A 20,290-nucleotide genomic window follows, 5' to 3' on the forward strand; every position below is an offset into this window, starting at 1 on the left:
AATAATAATATACTGTGTAATGTTTTGTTATGTAAATAAAAAACTAGATGCTTACAAATAGTGGAATATCAAGCGCGATATGTTATCTTAAGTAAAGATCATGTGCCGAGAAAATCCAGGAAATTATTCTTAGTTATTTCCGGCTTATGTGCCGTTACGTGTCTCGGAAATCAAGAAGGAAAATTAACCCAAAACTACAAGACATCTAGATTTTCTAATTAATTTTTTTTTTTTAATTAACAAAACTTTATCATTAGAGTTCGCAGCGCTGAAATCAAAAATTGAAAAAGTAAGCAACAAGCAGCTCATTGATTTAATACCTTTTTTTTACAAAAGCTCGACTTAGTTCCAGATGAAAACTATTTTCTAAGTTGCTTGCAAAAATATATTTTATAAATAAGCAAGTTTTATTAGAACGATTATTTTTTCAGAATTTGATACTAAAATAATTAATAAAGGACGCACTCAAAATATAAATCTTTGCTCTCAATTAAACCAACATCAACGGAAGGCAAGCAAATATTCTCAACATCTGATTCGTTACTAAATGTCATAGTCTTATAAACTTATTTTGTCTAGCGAACTTATTTTTTCTATTAAAATTGCTGTTTTGTATATTAAATTTAAATTGCGTTTCTTGTAGTATATTTTTTTTACATAAAGTAATGTATGGTTTTTATACACATAAGTACATGAAAATATTTTTCAACTATGATTTTACCGATAAGCTAATAAAAGTCTCGATTCTTGATGAATATGTTTTGACTCGCTTTTCGGGATTTCAGAATCACTCATTTAAAGGCACATGAACGCAGAATACTACAAACTAGCAATCTGAAAGCCATACGTCAATTTTCCTCAAATGTATCAACGCAATGATGGTACATAATGTAATGATAAGTATATCGAACGTATGTATATCCGTACCGCGTACTTTAGAGCTAATAGTAGGGGCGTAAACCCAAACTTGCAATTCTTTCTCAATATTGAATAATGATGAAATATATAGCTCTCGAACTGACTGTGTTAACGCAAATAGAGTATAGTATTGATTTTTTAATTCTTTCAGATCAGGGTAGCAGGATTATTTTAAATTAAATTTTGTACTTATTGAAATTTGAAACGCTTTACGCTCTATCATTTTCAAAATCAAGATAAAAAAATCTTCATATTCTGATGAATATTGGATAAATATCGTTATAAATAATTAAAATAAAATTGAGCTAAGTCGTGCATAAAGTAATAAATTGTATGATGTAATAATAGTTCATAGTTAATAAAATATATGTCACTTAATTATAGACTTTGATTTCAGTCTGGTGTTTCACTACTTAGTAGTTGTTGATTGAGTTCACTTCGTTGTAACATATTCAACAAATTATTTACAATAAAATAAATTCAAATTTGAATTAATTAATGACAGCTGTTCAAATAAATTATATACTATTAATAACAACAAATTGGATTTGAGTAGCGATAAAACGCGAATTTCTACATATACTCAAAGCAAGATACAGACGTAAGAATAATATTACAAGATTGCTTTTTTCAAAGAGCAAATAAAAATACTAAATCGACGATTAGATGGTATCACGTTGATTCTCTACGTCAAAAATGGCAAAACAATAAACCCGACGCTGACACCATGCCGAGCCAAGAGGTCTACCGCAACCACGATTAAACGCGAACATCAAATTACAGCGGAAATGAAGTAAGTTGTAACCGCAAACGGGACAGTTTTACGAGTGCGTTTTTTTATTGCGGCCAATTAACCCTTCGGTTCTCCGAAGCGCTAATAGGGTTTACGGCTGTCGATAACCGTAAACCCTAAACAGAAACGCCGGAACGAAACAATTTCGACCCAAGGCTGGCGATGCGTAATACAAATTATGATAGTTTGGCGATTTCACTGTGCAAACATAAAAAGCAAACGGTTCTAGGTAACTTGAAGGTTATAAAATACGCAATGATTGGATGTGAAGGAAATGTAATCGAAAAGCCTCGGACTGCGGTTTTTTTATGTTAGAAGCTTTCAGCACATTCACAGATAACACTAAAAAGCATTAACCCTTTCCACTCAATATACACCATATGATGAGCAGCGAGTCGGATAACCAGCGCGAAGTCCATCATCGTGAAACCGCGTGTTTTTAACGAAACTAAATAAAGATAGTTATCTACTTTTTAAAAAAAATGAAGGCGGTATGATTAAAAATAATACAGTTATTTTATAATAATATTAAATTGTCTTTCTGAAATGCTCCTTTTTACATTGTTCTTTATTTGTTAAATTCATATGCAATGTACAGCAATCTCAGAGAAAAAAAGTTGCGCCGTCGCAATAAGAACGCTCGTTACCGAGCGTTCCCACTGTGCGTTTATTGCTTTTGACGTGAATTTTTGACTTCTGAGAAGTCAAAAATAATTAATAAGTAATTAAGTAATTAATCGTCGCGATGCTATCGATCTATAATAGGGCCCAAAATAATAGATATATAAAAATTAATTCGTCAGCCTTAAATTCACAATTCGGAATTTAATGCTCTCAAAATATAATGTCTAAAAATTGTTTCCAAAATCCATTGATGGATTAACAGATATGATGAATTTTAGTAATTTAACAATTTCATGTAAAATAATTAGGAATTACTATTTTTGAACCGTAATATATTGATGGAAGAACCTCTAAGTAGCTAATGAAATAAAATACTAGACATTTTGACATCAAGTCATTTAAAATGGCTTCAAAAAATAGAAAATATATTGGGTATGACATTAATGCCTTTGGACTGTAATGGTAAAACTATTTTGGGCATGAAATACATGCCTTTGGATTTCTAAAAGCTAATAATGAATATAATTAAAAATACAATATATATAATATTATAGTAAAATTTAAAATATCATAACAATAAAATAAAAGTGTATTTTGTCGATGTATTACTTGTTTTTTTTTAAATAGTATAAAACTACATAGATAGGCGTCACCCATTAAGTCCTGATGCTGCCTCCTAGAAACATCCATTGTCAGCCTTGTGTAATACGTTGGTCGGTATTAGGATCATTTTTGCACACATTATATTTATAAAAAAACAATAGAACCATTAATTTCTATTGTTTTTTTATAAATATAAAAAATGCCGATTCACCAACTTTCAGGCACAGAAAATAATCCGTATGTGTAACATGGATTGTATTCATACAGGTAATCAACACATATATTTATATTAATAATAAAACTCGTGCATATGTATACGTGTGCGTGCGTGAGTCTGTATTCTCACGTGTGTATTCACTGACTAATTTAAAAAATATCATATTATATACAATACGATCAAAAGAGTTTGTTTACAGATTATTTTCGATTATATAGATCTTTATCATCATATCTCTATCGTTAACAGTGGAAATGTATATTTTTATTGTTATGAGAATTTAAAAAGATTTTTCTCTAAATCTCAAAGACTATCAAATATTTCCCATGTTACGGGACTAAAGGCTGAATTTGAGTACTGCATGGAAAACGTAAATGGGCAATATAGCGTTAATTATTAGATTTTTATAGTAAGTGGCCTATTTTTACTATACTCGACTAGAAACAAGACTTTTGAAATAAATGGCTATATATTTTATTATGTGTTTTTCATTATTATCTTATTTTCAGTGTTGACTAAAATATACGAATCTTTTTTTGTACAAAATCAATTTGAGGGTTAGTCAAAGAATTGTAAGACGTTGGTTCGAGAATTTTATTACTGGCGATATTAACCATGAAAATGAGACCTTATATGCTATTGATCAAAAGACATTGATGAATTGTTGAGATAAATCTACAAACGACTATTTAGACACACGCTGCAGACTTTGAGTTTTTCCTAAAACCGTTTCACATCTGATGCTATCGAAAATGCTGTCAAAAATATAAAAAAATGTATAAATGAGTACTGCGCCAACTGACCGAAAAGAAAAAAGATTTTTTTATTAGTTCTTTGAAATAATAGTATAATCATTATTGAAGAGATTCGTTCCCTGCAACGAGAAATAAATTATCTACGGTAATTAAATGGGAGCAGAACAAAATAGCTTCAAAACCGAGTTTGTACCCGAAAAAAAAATTGTAAATACTAAGGTGGTATTCTAGGGAAATTAATTATCGATCGTTCTTAACCTACGCGAGATTATTAAAGCAAAATCATATCATAAGCTAATTAAAACCATGCCTATATAATTAACCATAAAATATTTGATATTGCTCCATGTTAATGGCAGACCTTATATTTTATTAATTAATGTTGAAAAATTAAACGAATTAGGATTGAAAATTTTACCCATATTCTACTACCTTTTCTCTACAGATTATTACCTTTTTTAATTTTTAATCAGTGATATTATAAAGTCCTTTGTGAACTTCACTATCTCTATAAGTTAAGATTTTAAAGGCTAGGAATTCACTCGTTGTTAAAACTTCAGCAAAAACATTTCTGCAAATAGAACATATCATGAATAATAAAAGGCTTTTTATAATTTGCTAATATATTAGTAATAACACGAATAATACAAGGACTAGATATATTTTTAAATTATTTTATTTTAGGATTGAGTCACAGTAGTTGCATTACTTCCTTTTTCGAAACACGCAATTAAAGATATGTAGCTTATTACTGCTAGGGCTGCCATAAATAAAATCTAAGACAAAAATAAACCGAATAAATTCGATTAGAGTGATGGTAAAATACCTCGATTTACGCGGTTACAATTTTTTTTAAGTACTCCAAATCAAACATATTTGGTTCCAAGCGTGGCGATTTATAAATGCATAAGTTATTAATAACGTATTCCCACTCTTGACCTACACCTGTAACTTCTTTCACTGCACATGCAGCGTGTCCTGGGTTGTTTTTTGTCGCTGTATATTTTGCTTATTTACTATATAAGTTAAAAAAAAAAATTAAAAAGTACACGTAAATGCGATTCGATCGTTTTATTATAAACTTCGTATTATGCCTCAATTTACGCGACATTTACTGGAACGTATCTACTGCGTAAATCAAGGGATGAGCGTATAAATATATTTTTTCTTCTTAAATAATTATATTGTATTAAGGGAAATGAAAGAGATCTGAGAGATGGCACGACGGTTATTTATTATATAATTTGTTACTACACGCTTTATGCGCAACTTCCCACAAATTATATGAATAAATTATTTATTAATCCTACATAACTGGCTCTAAGTTATTAACATTTGTTGATACAATATCATACTATTATAATATCTAAACACACTTACGATTAACGTCAGATAACACGTATCATTAATATTTATTTTGGCTCTATCTCATCTCTACTCGAACAAAGTTTATTAAGCCGAGCACCGCATGGGCAAATTTGGGAAACGCTCGTATATTTCATCGGCGTTAAACTTTATGATCGTTCATATATCATCAATTGCCACCAAAGAGCATATATCTTATCTGCTCGGCGTGTGTTTAATATACGACACACGCACATGCATATCTACTATATACGCACTTTGGAAAAGCTCAAACGGTGCGCAAATAAAACTTCGAGATGAGAAATTGCGCCGGTGTTTGAAATATGATACCCTTTAACCCACGGATAGGTTTGTTACGGGGTTTTTTAGTTTACGTGTGCTTTGGCGAGTTTTGATAACATATATTCGTGCATATATCAAACACGGTTGCGGAAAAGCAGGCAGGCGTTTTGACCGAGGTAAACATTTGCTGAGCAAACATCTTCAGTGAAGATTTGAATAACGGAAGCCAAGCTGACCTTAAAAAACATATACAAATATTGACAATTGTTTTTTAATATATATATATAAATTTTAGCAACAGTTTCCAGATTTGTGAAATGTTAAATTCAAAATTTAAAGGCAACACAAGCCACTACGAATTTACTCTTTCAAAAAAAAAAAACCTAGCATGCTTAGGTGTATGAATCACAACCCTGTGTAAATATTAAATTATTTGTATAGTTTAACTTTAACAAACCAGTAAGTACACTAAAGTATTATGTATGATACGTAAAGGTTGAGTCAATATAACGTACAGCATGTAAGGCAAATACTTTTATTAAATAGGAATTCAATAATGCATGATGGGTCATGCATATATAGTATTATCTGATAATAAACCAACTTTAACAGGTATGTATAAGCTACGTAAAACCACAAAAAAATATAACGTACATAGTTATAAATAATTGAAATACTAGCAATAAAAATTGTGACAACTAAAACAAATCATATAAATTATAATGTATTATTTCTAATATAAGTACATAAAAACATTATTCTCACAGCGTTGTTCACGTTATTAAATTCGAGCTGCTGTTGTATGAAAATTGAAAGCTTCTTATTTATACACCAAAGAAAAACATATATAAGTAAAACCAATAAAGATATAAGCTAAATTCTATGTATGTGAAGTGATTGTTACCATTTCTATTTAGTTTAAAGTGAAATACTATATCTATTGATATACAGTGGAATATCGGATTGTAATTAATTTGGTTTACAAGTGTTACGAGAATTTTTTTATTGAATTTTGAATTGAATAACGATCGATGTCTTGCAATTCGATCAGTAAGTATTGAATCACTTTATTCTTAAATGAGTCAATGATTTTTTAGGATAGTTGATGATTTTTTTTACAGTTAAGGCATATCTTATGTAAAATAATTTCTACTCAAAGTTTGTGGTTATGGACAGGGTTTTTTTAAGCAAAAAAGATGCCGGAACCCACTTGTCAAGCATTTTACTGAAGAAAATTATATTTAAATATCATTTAAATTAAATTTAAAACAGCTTTCCCTATGCCACGAACAGCATAAAAAAATAAACAAAATTTTGACGAGATTTATTTACTTCTGCATTTGAAGAATAACAAAATAAATTTTTTTGACTGGTGAAAGATTCTGGATTTTGCAAATATTTAATTAATGACATCAATGTCTGGTTTCTACGATTATATTATTTCTCTCCAAATTTCCTTTGATATTGTGAACTTTGCTCAAAGTTGATATTTTTTATTTTCCAATTGTTTTAGCAAAAAAATTAAGGCCCTTATGGCTATCAATAATAATCGAGAGACAATTGTCAATAACAGCTGTTGATACTTTACGAAAACAGAATAAAAAAACCGTTTGGATTATCGAAAAAGAAAAGTAGCCCTTAATTGTTTTGCTTTCTGCCTATTCCCATGCGTGATTTTTTCTTATCAGAGCGGATTTTTGGATCACATATGCAAAGATAAAACCACCGGCCCGTCAGAGTAATGACAATTGCAAATTCCAAAATCATTCAAATACTTTCGATCTTCCGAGAAAGTATGAATTTTTTTAAACATCTACCACGAACACCTTCGGAAAGGTTTATTGTCTGAGTGTCTTATTTTATTACTTATACAAAAATATTTATTAAAAATTTGTGAACAATTTTTTGTCATTACCGAACCCATATTAAAATCTTTGAAGAACTTATGCAGCGTAGTTATAAACCATTTAAAAATATTCGTACAAATTTAATTTTATATAATAAAAAATGCTTAATAAAATTTGTCAAGAAATGAGAATTGGAATGGATTGAAATGAGAATCAGAGCCAACGACATTAGCTAACAGCTCTCCAAATTGGACTCACTAAGTTTGTACGAATTTCAACCAAAAAACCGACTCAAATTTAGACCATCGAAAATCGCATCCCCTGGTTCAGCTCAACATCCTGAATCCAGAGTTGAACTTGCTTTGATGACGCTTTGAACCTACAGACACACTTCCCGTATGACTTACATACACGAGCTCAATGGTTGCACAAAAATTATAAAACAAGAAACTTTGGCCTAAAAACAAAAACAAACACCCTTGATACGATAGTCAAGACACTGTCAAATATTTAGAGTAAAATAAACGTCTATCAAATTTAAGAACGCCTTTATATAAATATTGTTTTCAAATTATGTTTTATGATTTCGGATTATGAATATAGTTAGATAAGAACCCAATATTAAAATATGTCCCTAAAGCACTTTTGTCGGGAATCAGATCAAGAAGAAGCAAAAAATCGCTTTTAGGATATAATATGAAAGTAATATGACAGTATATCCTCGCAAATAAGGATAATGAATCTCTATCCTTATTATTAAAAAATAGAATATTCAGATATTCAGCTTAAAATAAAGCACTATACACATTCTTAAATATTCCCTTTATTTTCAGAGTATTTTCTAATGCTAGTTAATGTTTTTGTATCATTTATTGAATTTATTAGAATCTTTTTATATCTTATTAAACAAAATACAACTTATGTGTTTTGTTAAATAAAATGTGTAAATAGCGTGGTACAAAATAAAATAAATTTCTACTACCGAGCTCTAAAATGTGTTACTGTCAATATGTGGTATAACAATTTTCCAGGACGAAATTTCGCGTCATACACATAAAACAGTTTATGTGTTAGGGAATTTTCACAGAATCCTTTATTTTACTTTCTATAAAAGCTAATTTTAGAGTAGCTTAATTATGGTGTATTATATTTGGCTTTTATAATTAAACCGCAAAGAAAAGACGTTGACTATAAATCTGATGAACGAGACACTGAAATAAGCTCTTCTAAATTTATATTTTAGAAAACAGTTGCAAAATAATTCAATCTAAAAGGTTAACCTTATTTGATAAGGCGTAAAAAATATATTATATAAATACATATTTTATAATGTCCTTTATTTTATTTTTACATAAATTATTTTTACTCTAAATTATCTGCGTTTTTAGTTTGATTAAAGTTGACGTGAAGTGAAAGGCGGCTACTTCTTCCGTATTTAAAAAAATATACATTAATTCCGCATGCCATACTAGATCAAAGGCCTTTTCTATATCTGGTAATAAAATACGAAAAAAATTTTTCATATTAAAATTGGCAGATATGTGATCTGATATTCTGTTAAGTTGTAACACAAAAGAGTTCAGGTGAACTCTTTTGTGTTCCAAGTAAGAAGTATCTGAGTTCCTGACGAAAATGTATTTTAAATTGAATATTTTTCTCTGTCTAGTAATTTGGTTAATATTTTTATTCTGCTGTCTTTCTCATATTATCGCTTTTGATTAGCTGTTATAGTTTGAACTGATGCAGATTTACTAGCACTGTAATAGGACATTTATAATTCCGGATAGTGCGTTCCACTGGTTTGTCGGACACCTAACGGCCTTTGTTTATGGTCCATTTTCGAATGCATTTATCTAATCCGTCTGAATCTCCGATCGTCAAATTTATGAACATAACCAACGCACTCGATCGGCAGGTAGACTAATAAAAAAATATATTTATTACGCTTTTAACACGTATTTGCAACAAATCATTTCTCACATTCGTCCCGACTTTTTAAATATATTTGAGGAATGCTGTTGAATTCAATATGTATGTACATAGTACATATGTAAATAAAAAGTATATTTATAACATAAATATCTATATTGACTCGCCCTGTATTACAAAATTATTCAAACGATGTCGAACTCAAAGGAACTATTATTATACCCCATCGCAATATGGCAAATTGTATTATCGATTCTATCTTCAGAGAAAATGGTTAACTGCTGTAACGTCGCAGATTGAAATACATATTTGAACGTTTAACTAACAATGCATAATACATTATTAATCTACTTTGTGATTAATAATGTGTATTGGAATCATATGTTCTGTGTGAAAAAATATAAAAAAATATATTTAATTTATACTAATCACATTATTTTAGTAGAAGTAATATAATGACGAAGTTAAGAGCTCGTCATAGTTAAAATAACGAAGCGATTATCGCTCCGAGTTCTTCACCGCGTGCTCTTTGAATTTTCGCGGTTAGCACTAGATGCAAATTGCAAATTCCCCATCTGACAAGGCATGGAGTCGTTATAGTTAACAAGATTTTAAGGTTTATTAGCAAACGTCTACGTCGGCGAGTTTCAAAGCTTTGCCATATGAAAAATGTGTATGTCTGCACATGAACTGCATCCACTAATGAGGTGTATTAGACGAGAGGCGAAATTTAGCGTCAGATATGGCCCTTTGATATATTTTCGCAAAGCGTATTTATAAATTTAGGAAAATAAATTTAAATTAAACGTTCGGTAATAAACTTGTGCCATAATAACGAGCCCCATATATTAACCTAAATACTTTACATTTTTCATAAATACGTTATAATAAATTAAACTCTAACGGCCATTTAAAAATAACTTGTATAATAAAAATAAATATATGTACAATCGAATATCATATATATAATAAGTTGGTGTTAATTAATGTCAGGGAACTATATACACATTCAAATTATATATTGATAATCTTAAGTAATATGCAAAGTAAAGACTGTTTGATTACTTCTGAATTTATCTGAATCAGTCGTATGTGCTCTTTTTTCTGATACAAACTAAACACTATGTTGATTGTATTCTTTGAAGTCATTAAGCATTGACATGTGTTAAACCGATGAGCATTACTATCTGAAAAAACTGAATTCAAATACCATATCTGTAAGATCGAAATTAGTGATTATTTATAATTTATAATTATAATTCCGATCGATCATCAAAGAATAGATTTTCCTAAATTTTCCTAATCTCACTGTTAATAATTTAAATTACTAATATAAGGTCGAAATAAGGCCTGAACGTCTTGACTGGCATCAAAAGTCACGGCAAGACTAACATTTTAATTTGTAAAAATCTCTGTTAAAAAATAAATATTATTTTATAAAAAATATTTATAAAAAATAAAAAGATTTTACATTATAATAATTAATAATTAATAATAAAGATTTCACGATTTTATTACGACGAATGACATTTATTTACGCATTATTGGCAAATTTTATTATTTTATAGTTCACTACTACCATATTGTTTCGAAATAAGTAATTACTTCCATAATAATTATAAAAAGAAAACACCAAACCACGCTTCGAAAAGGTGTACACAAGCGTGTACGGTGGGCGGTAATGGTTAGAAACTCGAATTTTACTGATTTACTAATCTCGAACGGTTTAACAGCCTTTTTCTAACTATAAAAACAATTTTAAAATAAATCATCCATGTCTTTTATTCAATTATGTTATAATAATCATTGTGACATATTTTTTAAAATTTAAGTGAAGTTAACTAATACAAATTTAAGGCCATCGAGATAACATTGGTTATTTATTTCATTAAATTTTCCATTGTAACCAGACAGGCGTAAGTCCAATGTGTTACAACAGAGTAAATATGTACCAACTGAGTAAGTCAATCAGATATAATAAACACCTACAAGTATTAACTACCAGACTGAAAGTCTGTGAATCAGTGACATCTATATTAATATTTATAAATTATTATGTGTAATATAATTTTCGATTTTTTAACAATAGCGCATTTTTTTTAAATAAAAATTCGAGTGACGCTGCCGGGGCTCGAACCCGCAACCTAAGAGTATCAGTCTGAGACGTTACGAACTATGCTATTCCATCCTTAATAATCATGTATAAAAACATAATTTATACAGAACATCATATCAATAATGCATTTAAATAGGGACACAAGCTTAATATGTAAAACAATGTATTAAGAAAAAATATTACATATATGTACATACCGATCTCAATCCTTAATTGTTCAGGAGCATCACGTTCTAGAACATGAACTACATTTCCACTGAGTATCCTAAAATAAAATAAAAAAAAACATATTATAAAATTATTTTTACAGAAAAAAAGTTTTAAAAACAGTAAAAAATTAGTAATTTTGCATTGGTTTTAATTTAAATTATAATAGTTTAAATATTTTCATAATTATAATTTGCTACTAGTATTTTTTATTATTAGCTTGAATATTAAAAAATGTTATTTAAATACAGCAAATTATTATTATTGTATAATTTTCAACAGTGGTTTTGCTCAACAATATGCATTAAAAATTAGCAGTTCATCCAGAATTGCATATGAGTAACGCCATAAATACAATCAATAGCCATTAATAACCACAAATTTCCTTACTATTCAGAAGCTTAAAAATATGTATAAAAAAACACAAAAAGTATTGTATCGAATAAGCACTGTTTGAATTATCATTTGTAACTATTAGGCGGTCGCCTAAAGCGGTGCCTTAAAATGAACTATCACAAAGGGATGATTTTGGAGGTGAAGTTAAACCCAAATATGATTGGTTATTAATTAGCTCTATCTCCTGTTTATCCAAGCTTTTAAAATATATGACATTCCGTTACATTACCAATCACTGAAAATTACTCGACGGACACTCAAGATTTAATTATTTTGTACATTGGCGCGACGAGTAACTAGTTGAAAAAGTCACACCATTCGGTCTTGAACCCCGAAATCGTAGTCAAATTAATTTTGTAGCGAATTTACTTGATGACTCGACATATACCTTCAGATTGAACTATAAATCGTCTTAGGCATTTTGAATTAAACAACTGCTTTTATTTTTATACTTGTTTTTTAATTTATGTATAATTTTATTTTAGAGTTAACGCATGTTTTCCGAATAGGTGGTTTATAATATAGTATCATTTTCAAAAATAATGCATTTATTATTTACTTTTCGAAAACAACAAAAAATATATTATTTTTTATAAGTAGCCAGTATGTATAATACATGTTTATGATAATCACATATTCTCAAAACGTTTCACGCAGGTAGTATAATACTTTTTAATCAACTAATGGAAGTCGAAATATCAAATCAGTTTTATGTCCTCCGTTCTTAAAATATAATATACCGGCTCTCCTGAGCTAAAAATAGCAATTTGTTAGAGTTTTCAAAGGACAAGCAATGATTTTTTTCGCATTTAACAGTTATGAATACTACACAGTAAACGACTGATATTATTAACTTTAAAATGGCATTTTCGTTTATAGCTAAAACGGATCGGAAGGCCAAAAAATATAATTGATTCGTTATGGATATTTTTAAATAATTATAAAGCATTTAACTATATAACTTTTAAGCCTTTCTGAGCTTTCAAATACCACTCGTAATCCCCAACGTTTTAAACAGTTATAACGAGGTACACATGTTTGCATTGACACTCTAGAATTTCATACACACTACATAAATCCAATTTGAAATTTCCATTGCAGTTCCATTGTGTCGGCATAGCACATTTATGCCACTTTGTCGTCGACAGGACATCCCTGTGATTAATTTAGTTCGTTTGCCACCGACGGTCATTCTCTATTGTCAAGTACTTTGTATCGTGTACCAGAAAAGGCGACACATAGAAACTCGCTTTGTTTCGACGTAAATTTGTTTACTAAAAATAAGAAAACTATATTTTTAAAAAATTCATCTTAGACAACGCAAAATGCATGCTTTAAATAAAGTCTAACATGGGCACTATAATATAAATGATAAGTCAAAGTAAATTGCCTTTTTCGCTCGGCGAGACTCGTTCTTGTAGGTATATTCTTACTTTTCGCAACGCTATTGTATGAAACTGTCCCGCTTTTGAGGCATAGAAAAATGGTCGCATTAGTCATAATACATTATACAACTCACCGGTTGGTGGCTAACAGCGTTGTATATATTTTACAGTAAGTATGGCAGTAAAATAGGGTGAGAGGAACAAGACAAGATGAGAGAGTGATTGAGTAAGGGCTAAGGAAAGCGATATTCACAGTATATGATGTCATTCAAACACCCTCAGTTAAAACACACATTTTGAGGCACTTTCATATTGCATTAAATTAAAAAAAATATAACATCACTAATGCATTAAAATTAATTAGACAATAGGAACACATGGTAATGTAATGGTAATCTAAGCGTCGCATTAGAATAATGTTCCTTATAATAAACGTTCTTGCATAAAGTCACTCATCGTCATCGGATGACTCACAGTAATTGACTAATTATAGCGATTGACGCACAAAAAAATGTTTTTTTTTTAGTTTTTTATGTATATCAAAACAACAAAAACATCTAAGAACATTAAAATATATTTAAAATAAATTTCTAAAAATAATTTGGAAAAAACTATTGACAAAATTGGATATTAATAAATTGTCGGGAATATAAAACAATAAAAAGTGACGTTCAAAATAAAGAAAATGTAGGTAGAGTTTCCAAATATTGGAGTAAGTTGTTAGGTTACAATGGTCTTAATCTAATTTAAGTAAATAAATAAATAAGGTGGAGATGTTAGCTGATACTTTTTCTGTATCATACAAATTTACAAAAAAAAAGATACACTCTAATACTGAAAACTAAGTAAATAGATCGATAAGAAAAATAGAAGCATCCGCGGTAGAGAAGAATTTAATTAGCAAAATTAGCTAACGGAAAAATTGTAATGTTATTAAAAACATCCTGGAATAGATAGATTAGATAACACGTTGATTAAACACTTAAATTTAACAACGCCTGTTTATCTTTTGCGTATTTCCCAGCCGTCTGAAAAACCGCCAAAATTCATCCGATAAAAATCCCGATAAGGATCCTACAAATCTAATTAGTTATCGTCCCAACAGCTTATTACCGTCATTTAGTAAAATATTTGAAAAAGATAATCTTAGTGTGTTTAAAATAATCTTTGGGAAATAAAATTACTAACGAACAGAAATCACTCAATAGCACATCAACTTAATAGTTTAATGGAGCACAAGTGCGCTAATAATATGAAAAAGAGTATGGGACTTTTAATGTTAGATAAAGAAAAAGCTTTCGACACAGTATGACATGATGGTTTGATTCATAAATTATACAAAAACAAAACCCCTGACTATCTGCTATGCCTAATACGCTCATACCTGAAAAGTAAAAGCTATGTTGTTTCACTAAATAATGAGCACTCGATTCCGACTGAAGTTCCTCAGGGAATTTTGCTCGGTCCGTTCCTTTTTATCTTGTATACGAAATATATCACAAAAATAAAAAAAATACACTTTTATCTATGTACGCTAACGATACAGATATTTGAACTAGTGCTTACGGTCTTAAACTAATCGCAATTAATTACAAAAAAAATTCAAAATCTTAAGTAAATATTTTGAGAGGTGGAGAATGAAAATAAATACAATTATTTGCACAAAACGTAGACAAACTTTGCCAAAACTTTCCTAAATGAAGAGGGCTATAATGTCAAATGGAAAAGCAGCGTCAAATACCTGGGCTTAATGCTGACTCCAAGCTTAAATTTAATAAACATGTTTTGGAACTTCGCTCTGAAGGGTTTGCCACCATTGCGGCTCTCAGACCGATATTTAATAGAAAAAGCGCGCTAAGCATAAAAAATAAAATTAATTAGACCCATTTTAACATATGCCTATCCGATGTGGAGTAGCACCAGTATTTTTTTCTAAATTACAAGGCATTTAAAATAAAATTATAAAAATAATATATAACACACCTTTTTTATATTAATTCTAAAAATCTGCATATTATGTTTCAAATAGCAGCAATTGAAAAACACGGTCATTTTCATACTAGAAAATATTATAAAAATATCTCGCGAAACCACGCTAACCATATATTTAAATACAAGCACAAATTGCTTTAGAGGCTAAAGACAATACGCTAGACTCCCACCATCAATCAGTGTGGGAGAGCTAGGGACCGTTCTAGAGCTAAATCCCAAACCCTCGAGGGGAAAGGACCTCTCGGGCTGGCCATCTGAGATAGAGCGCGAGAGACTACCTAGGACGAGCAAAGCATAGAAAAGTAACGCAAGCTGGATAAAGAGCTCGGCTCCTCCTACGACTGAGGTAGCATAAATACGCCCTACTCAGACCTGAAAGATGGTGCTATTAGTAGGAAGATTCGCAATGCATGCAATGCAATTGTAATGCCGGCTAGTCAACGAGAGTCTATCCCGAGAAAAACTAATATATTTCCAATAACATATTTAGTACTACGGTGGGTAAGATACCGCTCCCCCGACCATCACAAGCTGGGTGCCCACCCGAAGGGTTGGACTCGTAGGGCCTTATTACCGATAACGGCAGTGGTACACTCAATGTATTCCATTTAGTTATACCTTTGACCTCCAGTTCTTTAATGATATGTACTACAATTATCAGTAAATTTGTTCGTTTTTTTTGGTTTGTTTCCCGCGTTTTTATTTATTTTTTTTACTTAAATTGCAAAAGGTTTTTAATTTTTTTAAATTAAAACCACAAGCGTTTTGTTTTATATATTTATTGAATTTAGCTAATAACTAATTGAGAACATGAAAAAACCAGTACGTCAGCGCTCAAGAACGCCCTTCTATTTCAGCTTCACAATAAGCTTACTATACACATGGATGTCATCGGCGATAGCTGCAAGAAGTTGAGAAACATTAAAAAGATATTAACTATCATCTTTCTATTTAGCTTTACGAACTTTATGATTCCCTCTCGTATTCTAATTACTTATCTATGGCCTTTTACCATGATCATACATAAACGGATACTGTATTGCGTATAATATAACATCCCTTATATTATATATATATATACATAAACGCAATCAACACATACACACACAAAAGTTGAGACTCTTGAACTGCAAATATAGTTAAAACAAAGTTAATTTTGGCGCACTGTGCAAAATTGTTGGATATTTTCCGTAAAGAAAACAGCGAGATATAATTACTTACGTAGCGTGAAATTTATAATATTTTGTTAATCAAGTACCAAGGTATAATTAGTCGCAGCGCGTATAATTAGAATGTTGTACTAATAAACAGTTATTTTATTCGCAAACAAGTTATTTTTTTAATTTATAATTAAAAATTTAAAACAATGATTAAACGTATCTTATGAATTACGGGAATTATGTGTGAGAAGAAATAAAAATAGCCTTCCAATTATTTTTATTTGTATTTAGATATTTTTTTACTGATATTAAACGGTATTCAACAACTCATCATTAGTCATATTACACAAAAATTATTCCTTTAATATTCCATATGATGTATATTAGCTGTATTATTTATGTGTGATAAGGCATGGAAATACCTCGTAATTCGCAAACGCAATTCACATAAAGCAAAAAGTAAATTAAAAGCAAGCAAAATTTTAAAGATTTTTTTACTACGATATAAATTAAGGACGGAATAGCGTAGTCCGTAACGTTTCAGACTAGTTACTTTGAGGTTACGGGTTCGAGCCCCGGCAGCGGCACTCGAATTTTTATTGAAAAAATAGTAAAAAAAATTTGTCATTTTTTTGACAATATAATAAATAATTAAATTTACAAAAAGGTTGTTATATACAGTCGTTTTAATGTTTTTTATTAGTACTCGTAAAAAACACAATAAAGAATCAGCGTTTGAAGTATTTTTAGAAGTACCTGAATGGAAAGAAGATTGTTTAAGCACTTCTTATTGTTTGAACCACGAAATATTTTTAAATACTAAGACGGATTATTAATCATAAATGTCAGCAACTTCAGTCAAATTTAACCCGCTTGTTTATTATGTTTCTAAAAAAAATCATAAAGACAAAAATAGTAACTACATACTCATTCAATATCTTCAACTAAAATATACCGACTCTTGAATCCTTGGATTTTTTCGAAAAATTCGCAAGGATGTATTAACATTCAACAATATATTACAGCATAAACTTAAATAAAGCATACAGTTTGACTTTGCATGAATGGGAAACTAAACACGACAATTAAGTATAGTTGTAATTTAATTGTAATGTAATAAAAAAAAATACAAAGCATAATTACCAGTGCTAGATGCAAATATTGTGAACATTTAAAGGGATATTAATATAATTAAAATATTTAATATATAGAAACAATAATTGCTGGGGTTTTGCTAATCAATAAACATGATGTTACATGATAAACATTTTTTTATCACAAATTAATTAAAAAAATAATGATGTTGTTTTTTCTCTCGGTAATATTGCAAACCCTATTTAATATTACTATGCACGACCTATTTTGATTTAATTTTAATTATTCTTTAACGAGCTAGGCTAAATCTAAGATAATCAAATCTACGATGATCGATCCTAATTATGATTATATAATAATCACTAGTTTCGATTTTTTTCAGTTGCGATTGAAGTTGAAAAACGCTAAGATTTATACGAGATTCGAATTAAAACGATTCAAAAACCTTTATATAAGTCACTGACTTGCTGGTTATAGTTTTATAAATTATGTTTTATTCTAAAAAATATACTTTTCTGGATAAGCAAGTATTAGAACTACAGTGACGATAAGTTGATATATAATATTTTATGTTAATGTATAAGTAATAATGGAATACATATGTATATCGTCTAGTGCTTGTCATATTAGTGTTATAATTGATTCATCGCTAAAGTTTGATAGTAGATACATTTTAGTAGCATACATATATGTTTGATAGTGTAAGTATATAAATTTAGCTGCAATGTGATAGTAGGTAGAATCGATTTAATTTTAATTAAAAAAATAAAACGGTGAATATGTATTTCCATTTTAAAATACGTTTAAGGCTCTAGTGCTACCTAGTTTTACCACTGGAAGTTTGAAGAGGTTTATGAGAGTTCCAAACGAAGAATAAATAAATATAATTTGAAATACCATGCGCTAATAAAAAGGGCTTGAAATCAATTACGTAATTTTTATATAAAAATAATACATATGAACATACCAAAAAATATTGTAGATATTAACTAAAATAATAAAAAGTATACAATAATATAGCAATACTTGTCACCTAAAACAAAGTTATTCTAGTTGAATTAAATCCATTATTAACACTATATAAACCGCGCAGTTACACTATTAATATTTATTAGAAGAATTTAAATATTTAATAAAATATGTTTTAAATAATTGTTTTGTTTAAAAGATTGAGAAGCCTTGCACTCTAATAAAAATAAATTATAAATGGGTTGTGCTATAGACTAATATTTTATGACGAAAACGTGGCACACATGCTGCGACATCGGCCGTGAACAATTGTCCAAGCATGTTGTACTAAATGTTAAAGAAATAATTTTCAATTTTGTGTCAAGACAACCCGGGAATTCTCAGCTTATAAAAAATTAACGCAAAAATTATACTGGAAAATGTTGTCTAAAATCAACAGAACTTTTTCACTAGAAACGTTCGCAGCGCAAAAATAAAAATATAATAAAAGCAGCTTATTAGTTTAATACGTTTTTTAGTACAGCCCGACTATGTTGCCAATTTGCCACTTTTAATATTGAATAGTTAAAAATCAGATAATGTAATAATAAATGAAAAATAATACTGATGACGATTTTATTATTATGACGTTGACAGTCAAAGAAGCAAAAGACAAACAACTAAATTTGGTCAGTAAAAAAATAAATGAGATGGATTTAAGATCAACTGGACTCAAAATCTTTGTCTTTTATGTAAATCTTTGCTCACAATTAAGCCAACATCAACAGAAAGCGAGCGAGTATTCTTAATGGCAGATATATTCACTACGGAAATTATAAACAAACCTGAATCTTTACTAAATGTCTTGGCAATTTTTAAATATTCTTTTGCATAGTGAAAAAATATATTCAATTTTATATAAAATAATTTTACAATTGCTGTTTTTAATATAACTATATTTCTAATAGTAATATAACTATATTTCTAATAGTAATATAACTATATTTCTAATAGTAATATAACTATATTTCTTCTTACAAATATTATCTACAATGTGGTGTACATAGCACCGGAAAACCACAGCACGTAATACATTTCTTAAAATAACTATAATTAGCATTTGAGTCATCAAGTAAACTTTAGTTAGGAAGAAAAACATTTATTCTAACGTTAACTATAAATACATATTATTATGTATCAACAGAAAATTTTAAATTTAACTCGAATAAAAAAGTAACTACACTTTTAAAATAAACTTTTAATATTGTTTAATGAAAATATCAGTATTTCAATTTTATTAGTATAAACAATTGTTTTAGAATTGTTGACAAAGATACAAACTTTGAGTATTCAAACTGTTTTAATAATATTTTTAATGTATAATTAATTTATAATTTTTACTATGACTCTTTCCATTACTCAAGCTCTTTTATCATGTAAAATATTTTGCATATTATTTTGTGTAAGCACATGCGCAGCAAATTAAAAAAAAATAATCATGCATCCTATTAAAAAGTATCCGATTCTTTCTTTAACAATACGCCAAAGTAGCAAAGAGATATATATATCTGATTTTAGCAATTTTTTAAAAGCCTAGTATATGGCTACATGTGTAGAACCTAAATATAATTTAGCTTGTCAAGAAAAATATAATAATA

The 20,290-nt window shown here is 29.1% G+C and overlaps 1 protein-coding gene across 2 annotated transcripts in view; it reads right to left on the reverse strand.

Moving 5' to 3' along the window:
• Tpst (tyrosylprotein sulfotransferase) overlaps positions 1-20,290 on the reverse strand; it is a 297,586-nt gene that overhangs the window by 242,203 nt on the left and 35,093 nt on the right. For both annotated transcript variants that reach the window (XM_088196427.1, XM_088196429.1), the window contains exon 2: positions 11,647-11,714. The gene's annotated coding sequence lies outside the window, so the exon portion shown is untranslated. The remainder of the gene's footprint in view (positions 1-11,646; positions 11,715-20,290) is intronic.

This window comes from Plectrocnemia conspersa, unplaced genomic scaffold (genome assembly GCF_051122295.1).
Source record: "Plectrocnemia conspersa isolate PC_06_02 unplaced genomic scaffold, ASM5112229v1 ptg000011l, whole genome shotgun sequence".
NCBI classification, from domain to species: Eukaryota; Metazoa; Arthropoda; class Insecta; order Trichoptera; family Polycentropodidae; genus Plectrocnemia; species Plectrocnemia conspersa.